Source organism: Oncorhynchus nerka, linkage group LG7 (genome assembly GCF_034236695.1).
Source record: "Oncorhynchus nerka isolate Pitt River linkage group LG7, Oner_Uvic_2.0, whole genome shotgun sequence".
Taxonomy (NCBI): Eukaryota; Metazoa; Chordata; class Actinopteri; order Salmoniformes; family Salmonidae; genus Oncorhynchus; species Oncorhynchus nerka.
Window position 1 is genome coordinate 47,454,381 of NC_088402.1, and position 14,473 is coordinate 47,468,853.

Genomic DNA, 14,473 nt, shown 5'->3' on the forward strand with positions numbered 1-14,473 from the left:
CTGGTCAGCAGTTTGGAAGACTTATGCTCACAAGTATAGCACACAACACTCACATGATGTTCAATCGTTCCAAGCACCGTGGACAAGTCAATTGATATCTTCACTGTCATTGCTGCAGAAAGCAACAAATGCTCATTGGTCTAGGGGTATGATACTAGCGTAGGGTGATAGAGGTCCCGGGTTCAAATCCCAGATGAGTCCTTTTGCAGATCCTTTAACCTGTTAATGACAAAAAATATTTCTCAATTACAAATTTGGTCATTATTGCATGTGTCAATGAGCGCTGTTTCCACCAAGCTTGAAACCGGGGACCTTGCGCCTGTTAAGCGAATGTGATAACCAATACTCTACAGAAACTGCTATGAGAACAATCAGCAAGGAGTAAACTGTATTTTACAGATATTCATTGCATAAAGTCAAATAAGGTATTCCTGAAAAATATTTCTCTATTACAAATAGGATAACTTTTGCATGTGTCAATTACCTTGGTTTCTGCCCTGTTTCGAACCAGGGACCTTTAGCATTTTAAGTGAACGTGCAAAACAAAACACTACAGAAACCGCTGCTTGAACAATCAGCATAAACTCCACCACCCACACTATGATCCAACTAGGTCAGTATGCACTACTACACCCTCCCACAACTAAGCGTTGTTTTTTTTATTTCCATATGCAGATAATAAAGCATCATTGTTCATGTAATATTAGCATTAGAACTCTAGGAAGAGGAAAGTCATAAAATCATATAGAAGAAAAGATGTAGTTCAAAAACATTTGTTTCCGAACTACAACTCAATTTATTTAAAAATGTCAAATTCAGTGCAAAGTAATGTAGTGCATTGGTGTCTAGATCCCTGTTGGGTGGCAAAGTGTCACAAGAATCCTGTGGGGAGAGAAAACATTAAATTAATGGGTGTTAGGTAATCAGGGTTCAACAAAGCACTTCAAGACCTCAATTCCTTCAAAAGAGAGAGAGAAGGAGAAAAGAGTATGGTCCCTGCAGTAGGACTACATGCTGACCATGAGGTTCTCCAAGTGGTACTCCAGGAGGCTGGAGAGCTTAGTGACCAGAGACTCTGCTGCTGGTCAAACATGTCATCTAGCAGAGCCATCAGCCCGCCCTGAAGAGAACACCACACAACACATAGAAAATGGATCTGAGTTACTAGCTTATCAAGAGGAGAGACAATTAGAAATACTCCCCCTAAAATGGCATTGAAACCTGGTTAACCATGAATATGGAAGTAAACAGGAAGTAACCTCTCTACTCTTACATTGAGCAGCAGCAGGTATCTGTCAGCCTCTGGCTCCATGTCGGCAGGAAGGAGTACAGGAGAGCGTACAGACGCTCCACGAACCCACCAGGGTGCTAAAGGAAACAGAGGAGAAAAGAGGAATTTAAGTGAAACTGCTAATAGAGAGCTATCAAAACATGTACCAGTGAGATGCTACTTACCACCATCAGGGACTTCTGAGCTGTCATCATCCCAAACAGCACCAGCTCAAAGAGGACATCTATCATGTTCACATGATGGATATAGGACAAGAAAACACATTTGGAGAAAGTAGGAATGATTTCATATATATCAGCTACTGTGATGTATAAAAGACATTCATGTGGAAGAACTCAGTGAGACTTGAAAGAGTTAATGAAATCACCTTTGCCTCAGCCAGCTCCCTCTCAATGTCATTCCGCTTGGAGGGGTCACTCAGGTAATCCACAAAGTCGTTATAGGTACGGATGTTTTACTTTTTAATAAAGTAAAAGGAAAGTTCAGTTAATAATATAAATCCACAACATCAAAAGTAATTCCAAGAGAACAAAGGTAATTCTCCAAGTCAAAAAGGTAAATCCACAAGGTGGTAGGTACAGCAGAAAAGCCTCAAAAGATAATCAAAAATAAATAAACAACAAAAACAGAGTACCACAAGATAGTCCAACTGGCACAACAAATGTTCACAGCATTTCTGGGGCTGGGTGCCAACATTCAAACACAGAGCAAAGAACTGAGGAAAACTAAGGGTTTAAATACAATCAAGGGAAACGAGGCACAGGTGCAAATAATACCTGGGAACAACGGAAAACAAAAGGGTCATAAAGCACAATGGGGGCATCTAGTGACCAAAATCGGAACAACCCTGGCCAAATCCTGACAACTTTAGCAGAGGAACCTCCCTCTCCTCAGACAGCAGGTACTCCCAGCCCTACGACAACAAAACAAGCATTCAAAATCAGTGACCAGTGCAATGACATAACAAACAATCGGTCAATGGAAGGATCTTAATGCTCCTAGTCAATAGTATGTGTGTGTAACATCTGACCTCATAGCAGTTGTGGCCCTCAGGCTCTGGGTCAGTGAACTGCTGAGTGGTGAGCGTAGAGAAGGAGGCAGCCTCCGACCACGCTGAAGAGGTGAAAAGCCCGTCCAGCCCCATGTGGAGAGTGGCGCACACCACAGAGACATCAGTCTGCTGCTCACACCACACCTGTTTACCACACACACACACGTTATTAGAAAACACCAAATCTAATGCAAAAATGCCCAGTAATGTCTAGCCTATATACATAGGAAATCGTTTATTTACCTGGTAGCAGCCAAGCGTCACGTCCACAGAAGTCTCGTGGCGGAGGAGAGATGCATAGTTGGTCACCCTGTCAGCCACACGCTGACAGAGAGAGAATACATGTTAAGGCCAAATGGAATAAGTGACAAAAAATCTAATACTATTTCAATAGTATTTACATCTTACCTGGATCCAAGTGATGGACTGCACTTTGGTGGCATAGTAAGGGGATGCCCTCTGGACTAAGCCTGGCTGTCTCCTTGGAGATGGCCCACACCAGTTGAGTCTCCAGGCCTCTCACCCTACTCACGTGGTGCATCTTCACCATCTGCTGTTGAGATAAACATCAACAAAACCACTTCAGCAATTGCTGTGACACGTTTCCATCAAGATCAAATGACTGACAATGTATATTAGGATTAGCTAGTTACGAAGACATATACCTGGGATCCCCCACACATGTAGGTGATTGGGCTGATGAACCGGAAAGTTCTCCAAGCTTTAACCACTGGACCGGCATTGTTCTGCACATTACAATACATTCATGTTGGAAACATTAAACATTGTAACCGTGATGTGACTGGTCCATTGTTGGTGGGTTATTCTGTCACAATCGTCGTAGTGAGGAGACATAAGCGCAGGGTGATGTGAATACATATTTTTAATGAAAGACAAAATAATAAGACGACCGTGACCACTATCAAAACTGAGTGCAAACATGCAACATCACATAGACAATAACCCACAAAATACCCAAAGCAGATGGCTGCCTAAATATGGTTCCCAATCAGAGACAACGATAAACAGCTGCCTCTAATTGAGAACCAATCTAGGCAACCATAGACAATACATAAACACCTAGATGGTAAACAACCACATAAACCTACAAAACCCCTAGACAGTACAAAACACATACATCACCCATGTCACACCCTGACCTAACCAAAATATATAAAGAAAACAAAGAATACTCAGGTCAGGGCGTGACAACGGCTTCCTCTCTCCTGCATGAAGTTAACACATGCAATAAACCCTCTAGACCAGGGATGGGCAACTTTGATGGGGTGGGGGCCACAACAAAAAATCTGAACTCATCATGAGGGGCCGCAGTGGCTCTTGGGTCTGTGTAATGACATCCATACCTACTCATGCAGTCAGAGCTAAACATTTTAGCGCCCCCCTTGACAGTGGAGTAAAAAAAATAAATCCACCCAAAAATGATCTTTTGTTATTTGTTTAATTTGTGCATTGTTGGCAATAGTCCCGATTTTTTTTGCTCGTCAATGATCAAGTTTTCAAGATATGTAATGTTCAAAATACAGAAATCATCCCTGTATGATGCAAAACGCAGCATAATATGATGCAAAATACATCATAAGGGTATACTTTCTGTATCTGACAGTCATGACCATTGTAATGGCCATCAGGTCAGTGTGCCTTAGTGTCTGTTTCTGTCTTTGAGAAGGTTTGAGATGTTTAAGGATCACCAACTCTGTGCACCTGTCCTGTCCACGAATGGCACATATTTACAGTATTTATCCATTGTTATATCAGGTATCATAAGCAAGGTGAATACAACTTTGACAATGAGGAGAGGGTCAAACTGAAGGCCGATGCACATCCCTGAGAATCTGGTGACAGAGTGTCTTTCAATTACACAATGATAATGGCCTGATAGACTTTACGTCAGGGGTGTCAAACTTATTTTGCCCCAGGGGCCGTGAATCAAATCAAATCAAATCTTATTGATCACATACACATATTTAACAGATGCTATTGTGGGTGTAGCGAAATGATTATGTTCCTAGCTCCAACTGTGCAGTAATATCTAACAACACAAGCAAATCTAAAAAGTAAAATAATGGAATTAATACAAATTTTAAAAATCAGGTTTAGACATTTTTGCAAACTTATCACAAATAAAAACTGATATCACATTTACTTAAGTATTCAGACCCTTTACTCAGTACTTTGTTGAAGCACCTTTGGTAGTAATTACAGCATCAAGTCTCCTTGGGTATGACGCTACAAGCTTGGCACATCTGTATTTGGGGAGTTTCTCCCATTCTTCTCTGCAGATCCTCTCCTACTGCAGCCCTCATCTTCCACATACAACACCTGTTCTGCCAGTCACATTCTGTTAAAGGTCCCCAAAGCACACACATCCCTGCGTCGCTATTCTTTTCAGTTCACTGCAGCTAGCGACTGGAACGAGCTGCAAAAAACACTCAAATTGGACAGTTTTATCTCCATCTCTTCATTCAAAGACTCAATGATGGACACTCTTACTGACAGTTGTGGCTGTGAAGAGGGCACGACAATGCCTGTTCACCCTCAGGAGACTGAAAAGATTTGGCATGGGTCCTCAGATCTACAGAAGGTAGTGTGTACGGCCCAGTACATCCAGGACATCTATACCAGGCAGTGTCAGAGGAAGGCCCTAAAAATTACCAAAGACTCCAGCCACCCTAGTCACAGAATGTTCTCTCTACTACCGCATGGCAAGCGGTACCAGTGCACCAAGTCTAGGTCCAAAAGGCTTCTAAACAGCTTGAACCCCCTAGCCATAAGACTACGGCACAGTTTATCAAATGGCTACCTGTACTAGCTGCTGTAGCTGCTGCTACACTCTGTTTATTATCTATGCATAGTCACTTTACCTCTACCTACATGTACAGTACCAGTCAAAAGTTTGGACACACCTACTCATTCAAAGGTTTTTCTTTATGTTTACTATTTTCTACATTGTCAAATAATAGTGGTGAAGACAGCAAAACTATGAAATAACACATATGGAACAAGTAACCAAAAAAGTTTTAAACAAATCCAAATATAATTTATATTTGAGATTCTTCAAAGTATGTACCCTTTGCCGTGAAGACAGCTTTGCACACTCTTGGCATTCTCTCAACCAGCTTTACCTGGAATGCTTTTCCAATAATCTTAAGAGTTCCCACATATGCTGAGCACTTGTTGGGTGCTTTTCCTTCACTCTGCCATCTTTTTTTCTACAATGTAGAAAATAGTCAAACTAAAGAAAAACCCTTGAATGAATAGGTGTGTCCAAACTTTTGACTAGTACTGTACATACAGTGGGGCAAAAAAGTATTTAGTCAGCCACCAATTGTGCAAGTTCTCCCACTTAAAAAGATGAGAGGCCTGTATTTTCATCATACACTTCATCGTACACTTCAACTATGACAGACAAAATGAGAAAAAGAAATCCAGAAAATCACATTGTAGGATTTTAATGAATTTATTTGCAAATTATGGTGGAAAATAAGTATTTGGTCAATAACAAAAGTTTCTCAATACTTTGTTATATACCCTTTGTTGGCAATGACAGAGATCAAACGTTGTCTGTAAGTCTTCACAAGGTTTCCCACACGGTTACTGGTATTTTGGCCCATTCCTCCATGCAGATCTCCTCTAGAGCAGTGATGTTTTGGGGCTGTTGCTGGGCAACACAGACTTTCAACTCCCTCCAAAGATTTTCTATGGGGTTGAGATCTGGAGACTGGCTAGGCCACTCCAGGACCTTGAAATGCTTCTTACGAAGCCACTTTTTCTTTGCCCGGGCGGTGTGTTTGGGATCATTGTCATGCTGAAAGACCCAGCCACGTTTCATCTTCAATGCCCTTGCTGATGGTAGGCTTTGTTACCTTGGTCCCAGCTCTCTGCAGGTCATTCACTAGGTCCCCCCGTGTGGTTCTGGGATTTTTGCTCACCGTTCTTGTGATCATTTTGACCCCACGGCGTGAGATGGAAAGGTCCCCAGATCGATGGTCTTGTATGTCTTCCATTTCCTAATAATTGCTCCCACAGTTGATTTCTTCAAACCAAGCTGCTTACCTATTGCAGATTCAGTCTTCCCAGCCTGGTGCAGGTCTACAATTTTGTTTCTGGTGTCCTTTGACAGCTCTTTGGTCTTGGCCATAGTGGAGTTTGGAGTGTGACTGTTTGAGGTTGTGGACAGGTGTCTTTTATACTGATAACAAGTTCAAACAGGTGCCATTAATACAGGTAACGAGTGGAGGACAGAGGAGCCTCTTAAAGAGGTCTGTGAGAGCCAGAAATCTTGCTTGTTTCTAGGTGTTGTAACTTTAATATGTTAGAGTTAATGTTTAAGTTTATTCTTTGAGCTGAGATATGAGATATTTCTTTAGATTTATTTGCAAATGTAATTGTACTGGGTTGTGTTGAATTATGCTTTTTGACTTCAAGTCCCAGAATGCCTTGCGAGAGGAATGAGTGATAACGCGCCAATTATGTGCAGGTGCTGGTGATTGTAGCTGACTTTCCGACAGCATCTTACCTGCATTGCTCTGTACCATTGTTGTTAAATGTAACGTAAACAAGTATTCTTACTAAAAGAAGCTTTCTTATCACAACCGACGTGCCGAGTCATTACTAAGAAGTTAGCAAATCTAAAATGTATTGCCGAAACCCGGGATTTATGAGCTGCGACGAAGACGTGGCTGAAATGGCTGAGGAGGAACGTCGGCATGAAGCAGAAAGAATGAGACGAAAGCGGGGTAGCATTCCGAGGCGCAACAACGCGGATCTTGAATCAGATTGACGTGGAAATATCCCAGTCAAATCCGAATACCGATCACTTGAGTACATTGTTGGAATTGTTATCAGCTAAGGAGGACAGTTTGTTTGAACTCGATCGTGGAATTGAACAGTTAACGCCATTGGACAGATTGGAGGCAGAGATTGCATGCACGGAGGATTATAAAGAACGCATTATCATGCTGAAGAGTCGTGCACAAAGAGTGATAACGACGAAACAGGACGTCAATCCACTACCAGCCCGGGTGAGTGACGCTAACTCAAACATATCACAGAGACAATCAGTAAGGCTACCGAAGATGATTATTGAGAAATTCTATGGAGATGTCAGTATGTGGCAGGAGTTTTGGAGCCAGTATGAGACTGCTATTCACAACAATGATTCACTGTGTAAAAAAGAGAAGTTTATCTATCTGAAAACGTATCTCACTGGACCAGCTGCTAAGGCAGTAGCAGGACTGATGTTAACAGACAGTAACTATGATAATGCAATCACTCTACTCAAGAGCAGATTTGGAAGGAAAGACCTTGTGATTAGTGCTCATATGTCAAAGCTGCTGAATCTCACACTTGTGAAGAAATCCTCTGATCTAAATGCATTGAGGCAGCTATATGATGAATGTGAAATTCAGATTAGGAGCTTGGAATCACTGGGTGTTGTGTCAGAATCCTATGGAAGCCTACTATTCCCAATCTTACTGCAGATGATTCCAGAGGACATAGCTCTTGACTATAGTCGTCAGAGGGGAGTAGATGATGAATGGAAAGTGTCTGAGATTATCAGTTTCCTACAGAAAGAGGTTCAGAGCAGGGAGAGAGCGCTACAAATGACAAGATCATACAACCAACAGAAAGAGAGCAAACCATGGAACAAGTCATGCTTCTCCAATGAAATGAAACCAAAAAGACCCAACATGCCCTCTGCTGCAGCACTGCATACAGCCAGCCAGAAGGAACAACAAATGTGTCTATTTTGTGACAGTGCAGACCACAAATCAGAAAACTGCCCTGACTACAATATTGCTACACGCAAAGAGAAACTAAAGAACATGGGAAGATGCTTTGTATGTTTAGGACAGAGACGCATAGCAAAATTCTGTGAAGTCAAAGATGTGTCATGTGCAACATGTGGAAGCAGACACCACATTGCGGTGTGTACCAGTAAGAGGAGTGAGGTGCAACCCCCTACTGTTTCTGTAGACGCTGTTGTTTCCTCAGTTATTCCCCATTCAGTGAAGATGAAACCAGATGGACAGAACACTGTGTTGCTACAAACGGCAAAGGCATGGGTAGAAGGCCCATCGGGCAGGAAGATAGCTCGTTGCTTACTAGATGGAGGCAGTCAGAGAAGCTTCATACATGAAAACCTTGTGAAGGGCTTGAAGCTACCAGTAATCAGACAAGAGGCACTCACTCTTCACACGTTTGGCTCCTCTGCCCCAGCAACATCCCAACGCAACACAGTGAAAGTCATCTTGGAGAATGTCTGGGACAAACAGCAGAGAATAGAGATAGAGGCAATTGAAACCCCACAAGTGTGCACAGCTGTGATGAAGGTTCCTGGTGAACGGATTCAGTATGAGCTCAGTAAAAGGGGACTGCAGCTCGCAGACTTTCCAGGAGATGACAATGATCCTGAACTCTGGAGCAGACTACTACTGGCAGATAGTATCAGGCAGAGTGGAGCGACTGACGGAGACGCTAGTTGCTTTAGAGAGCACCTTTGAATGGTCGGTGCAGGGACCCGTGTCCATGTCAAGTGTCGCCGAGGCAACCTGCATGTTCATCCCACTTGATGAAGACACATTAGTCTCCAAGCAACTGCATGCATTCTGGGAGCTTGAGTCGCTGGGTATTCTAAGCGAGAAGACACAGAACTCAGAGGAAAACGAGGCTCTTCAAAGGTTTGAGGAAACAACCACCTTCAAAGATGGGCGATACCATGTGGAGTTGCCATGGAAACGAGAAATGCCAGAACTCCAAGACAACTACAGAATCGCCAAGAAACGGTTTGAAGGTCTGAAGAAAAGACTGAAGGATGTGACGTTGTACAGCAGATACAATGAAGTAGTAGAAGACTACTTACAACAAGATATGGCAGAGGACGTGCCCAAGGACAACGCATCAAGTGCAGACAACGTAAAATACTACTTACCTCACCATGCAGTACTCCGAGAAGATAAGGTGACAACAAAACTGAGAGTGGTGTTTGATGCCTCGTCCCATGAAGATGGCTGTCAATCTCTCAATGACTGTCTACTCACAGGACCGAACCTGAATCCGGATCTGCTCAGCGTTCTGATAAAGTTCAGACTACATGAGATCGCATTCATGGCAGACATCAAGAAAGCTTTCCTGCAGATATCCCTAGCAGAGAGAGACAGAGACGCCGTGAGATTTCTATGGCTCACTGGCCCACCAAGGGGAGAAAATGAAGAGGAGCTGCGTGTGCTGAGGATGAAAAGAGTGGTATTTGGAGCTTCCCCAAGTCCATTTTTGCTGGCAGCTACAATCAGGAAGCACCTGAAACAATATGAAACAGAACAACCAGAAGTTGTAGAGATACTGAGAGAGTCACTCTACGTAGATGACTTCATTGCAAGTTCACACAATGTTGAAGAGGCTTACCTTGTGGCAACAACTGCAAAGCGAATGCTGTCGATTGCAGGCATGGACCTCTGCAAATGGATGACCAATTCTCCTGAATTGAAAACAAAATGGGAGGAGAGTACCACAACAGACCACCCGTTGACGTTACAAACACAAGGATTAGTGCTGAAGGTTTTAGGTTTAGTATGGAGGCCGGAAACGGATGACTTTGTGTTTGACCTCAGGCCGCTACTGAGCATTCTAAAGCAAAAGCAAAACACAAAGAGAAGTGTTCTGCAGTCGTCTGCACGTATCTTCGACCCTCTTGGTTTCTTAACTCCCTTCACCATCAGGATCAAGTGCATGTTCCAGGAAATGTGGGAGAGGGGACTCAGCTGGGACGAAGAATTACCACCTGATCTGACACGAGAATGGCAACAGTGGTATTCAGAACTACCCCAGTTACACCAGCTCACCATACCAAGGTGGTACCGAACAGACATGCGGCCACAGAATAACCACACCCTGAAACTACACGTGTTCTGTGATGCAAGTGAAAGGGCTTACAGTGCAGTAGCTTACTTGCAAGGTGAGTCACAAGACAGGGAAACAACAAGTCTAGTCGCATCCAGAAAATGACGCTGCCACGCCTGGAGCTCATGGGAGCTGTGATTGGAGCGAGACTAGCAAACAACTTGATGACCACACTGAAAATGGAAGAAAAACAGATCAAAATGTGGACAGACTCGATGATCGTGCTGCATTGGATTAGCAGCTCAGCTCAGAAATGGAAACAGTTTGTTGCGAACAGAGTGACGGAGATCCAGTCCTTGACCAATCCAGAGTCATGGTCACATATTGAAGGGAAAACTAATCCAGCTGACCTCCCTACCAGAGGACAAACTTTTCGAAACTTGACACAGAGCGAGCTATGGTGGAATGGACCCAGAATTCTGACTTCACCCAATCAGTCCGAAGAGACTGATGATAACAAGGTTCCGGAAGAGGTGAATATAGAACTCAAGTCCAGTTGCCAGGTTACTGTACAACTTGCAGCAAACAGCACAGACAGCACTGAACCTGTGTTGGAGCTTGAAAGGTACAGCAAAATGAAAAGAGTGTTCAGAGTCACCGCCTGGATAAAGAGATTCATAGCCAATGCTCGTACAACCATAAAGATGCAAGGTGAACTGACTGCTGATGAACTGTTCGATGCAGAAAGGTAATCTTCTCCTTTCCCACTTCTGATGACCAGGTGGCGAATCGCATCTCTGCATGTCTGGCAGACATATCAGCGTGGATGACGGATCACCACCTCAAGCTGAACCTCGGCAAGACGGAGCTGCTCTTCCTCCCGGGGAAGGACTGCCCGTTCCATGATCTCGCCATCACGGTTGACAACTCCATTGTGTCCTCCTCCCAGAGCGCTAAGAACCTTGGCGTGATCCTGGACAACACCCTGTCGTTCTCAACTAACATCAAGGCGGTGGCCCGTTCCTGTAGGTTCATGCTCTACAACATCCGCAGAGTACGACCCTGCCTCACACAGGAAGCGGCGCAGGTCCTAATCCAGGCACTTGTCATCTCCCGTCTGGATTACTGCAACTCGCTGTTGGCTGGGCTCCCTGCCTGTGCCATTAAACCCCTACAACTCATCCAGAACGCCACAGCCCGTCTGGTGTTCAACCTTCCCAAGTTCTCTCACGTCACCCCGCTCCTCCGCTCTCTCCACTGGCTTCCAGTTGAAGCTCACATCCGCTACAAGACCATGGTGCTTGCCTACGGAGCTGTGAGGGGAACGGCACCTCAGTACCTCCAGGCTCTGATCAGGCCCTACACCCAAACAAGGGCACTGCGTTCATCCACCTCTGGCCTGCTCGCCTCCCTACCACTGAGGAAGTACAGTTCCCGCTCAGCCCAGTCAAAACTGTTCGCTGCTCTGGCCCCCCAATGGTGGAACAAACTCCCTCACGACGCCAGGACAGCGGAGTCAATCACCACCTTCCGGAGACACCTGAAACCCCACCTCTTTAAGGAATACCTAGGATAGGATAAAGTAATCCTTCTCACCCCCCTTAAAAGATTTAGATGCACTATTGTAAAGTGGCTGTTCCACTGGATGTCATAAGGTGAATGCACCAATTTGTAAGTCGCTCTGGATAAGAGTGTCTGCTAAATGACTTAAATGTAATGTAAATGTAATGTACTGGATTAAGGTAACACAACAACAGAGTTTCGGACAGGAGATCAAACTACTGAAGGCAGGAAAAAGCCTAAACAATGACTGTAAAATCAGAGGACTGAAACCTTTCCTGGACGAACTGCTCAGTGTAGGAGGAAGGCTGCAACAGTCCAACTTCACATTCAGAGAGCAGCACCCATGGGTTCTGCCCAATAAGTCCAGATACTCAGAAATGCTGATACAGTACCACCACGAGAAGGTGATGCATTCTGGAGCAAGAGACACTCTAGTTCAAATCAGAGAGCGATACTGGATCTTGAGTGCTAGGCAGCTAGTCAAGAGCACAGTGGCAAGATGTATAGTGTGCAAGAGATTCAAGGCAAGGGCCGGACAGCAGGTCACTGCGCCTTTACCAAAAGACAGAATAACTGAATCCCCACCATTCGAAGTCACAGGTGTGGATTTTGCAGGACCGCTCTATGTGAAAGAAAATGGTTCTGTGAAGAAGTCGTACATTGCACTGTTCACTTGTGCTGTAACCAGAGCAGTGCTGCATTTGGAACTGGTCTCCGATCAGTCAACAGAGACATTCCTGTTAGCTCTAAAAAGATTCATCTCAAGGAGAGGATTATGCAAGGTAATCTACTCAGATAATGCAAAAACGTTCAAGAGAGCTGATCAGGACTTGAAAGAGCTGTGGAAGGCAATCGAAGAGCCCCAACTCTTGGCGTTCTTCTCAGAAAGGGGCATCACCTGGAGGTTCATCGCAGAGCGAGCAGCCTGGTGGGGCGGATTCTGGGAAAGACTCGTCAGGTCAGTAAAAACATGCCTGCGAAAGGTTCTTGGGAGAGCTTCATTTAATTTTGAAGAGATGTGCACAGTCCTGACAGAGGTTGAAGCTATCCTAAATTCTAGGCCTCTGACCTTTGTGCACAATGAGGTGGATGAACCACAACCCTTGACCCCAGCACACTTCCTGGTGGGTAAAAGACTGACCTCTTTGCCTCCAAGGCCATTTCCAGCTGACACTCAGCACCCAACGTTAAACAAGGGGGAAATGACACGCAGATGGAAGTACAGGCAGAGACTTGTGACCAGTTTCTGGAACAGTTGGCGAAGAGACTACTTGCTGGATCTAAAGTCAGCACACCGCTGTGACACACCACAGCCCACCCCACTGAAGGCGGGTGACGTTGTACTCATTGGAGAAGATAACACACACAGACAAACCTGGAAACTAGGAAAGATTGAGGAACTGTTTCCAGGCCGAGATGGCTTAGTTAGATCATGTTCAGTTCGTACTGCTTCAGGGACTTTGTTGAGGAGACCTATTCAGTTGATATACTGCCTAGAGATCTAGATGAACACAATTGTTCATCGGAGGGGGAGGATGTTGTAACTTTAATGTGTTAGAGTTAATGTTTAAGTTTATTCTTTGAGCTGAGATATTTGAGATATTTCTTTAGAATTATTTGCATATGTAATTGTATTGGGTGGTGTTGATTTATGCTTTTTGACTGCAAGTCCCAGAATGCCTTGCGAGAGGAATGAGTGATAACGCGCCAATTATGTGCAGGTGCTGGTGATTGTAGCTGACTTTCCGACAGCATCTTATAAATTACAAAAATCACTTTTTTGTGAAAATGGTTTAAAATTATTTTTGGGGTCCTTTCCAGAATGTCGCCAATTCGGCATGTCCGGGGTCACCGTTTTTAAGTCCCGAAAAAATAAATTTAAAAAATCACTTTTTTGTGAAAAAATAAATTTAAAAAATCACTTTTTTGTGAAAATGGTTTAAAATTATTTTTGGGGTCCTTTCCAGAATGTCGCCAATTCGGCATGTCCGGGGTCACCGTTTTTAAGTCACGAAAAAATAAATAAAAAAAATCACTTTTGTGAAAAAATAAATTAAAAAAATCACGTTTTTGTGAAAATGGTTTAAAATTCATTTTGGGGTCCTTTCCAGAATGTCGCCAATTCGGAATGTCCGGGGTCACCGTTTTTAAGTCACGAAAAAATAAATTAAAAAAATCACTTTTTTGTGAAAAAATAAATTTTAAAAAATCACTTTTTTGTGAAAATGGTTTAAAATTATTTTTGGGGTCCTTTCCAGAATGTCGCCAATTCGGCATGTCCGGGGTCACCGTTTTTAAGTCACGAAAAAATAAATTTAAAAAATAAATTTTTGTGAAAAAATAAATTACAAAAATCACTTTTTTGTGAAAATGGTTTAAAATTATTTTTGGGGTCCTTTCCAGAATGTCGCCAATTCGGCATGTCCGGTGTCACCGTTTTTAAGTCACGAATTTTTTTTTTTTTAAATCACTTTTCTGTGAAAAAATAAATTTAAAAAATCACTTTTCTGTGAAAAAATAAATTTAAAAAATCACTTTTTTGTGAAAATGGTTTAAAATTAATTTTGGGGTCCTTTCCAGAATGTCGCCAATTCGGCATGTCCGGGGTCACCGTTTTTAAGTCACGAAAAAATAAATTTAAAAAATCACTTTTTTGTGAAAATGGTTTAAAATTATTTTTGGGGTCCTTTCCAGAATGTAAAAAATGT

At 43.3% G+C, this 14,473-nt stretch overlaps 1 long non-coding RNA gene across 2 annotated transcripts; it reads right to left on the reverse strand.

Annotated features, from left to right (window-relative positions):
* Positions 1-745: 745 nt before the first annotated feature.
* On the reverse strand, positions 746-2,186 carry LOC115137675 (uncharacterized). Of its 2 annotated transcripts, none has more exons than XR_010464225.1 (6): positions 2,068-2,186; positions 1,659-1,748; positions 1,456-1,514; positions 1,274-1,368; positions 1,020-1,120; positions 746-882 (listed from the first exon to the last, which is right to left on the reverse strand). It is a non-coding gene; the product is annotated as an uncharacterized LOC115137675 (long non-coding RNA). The 2 variants fall into 2 exon arrangements; XR_010464224.1 differs by lacking the exon at positions 2,068-2,186 and adding an exon at positions 1,926-1,990.
* Between the last annotated feature and the right edge of the window lie 12,287 nt (positions 2,187-14,473).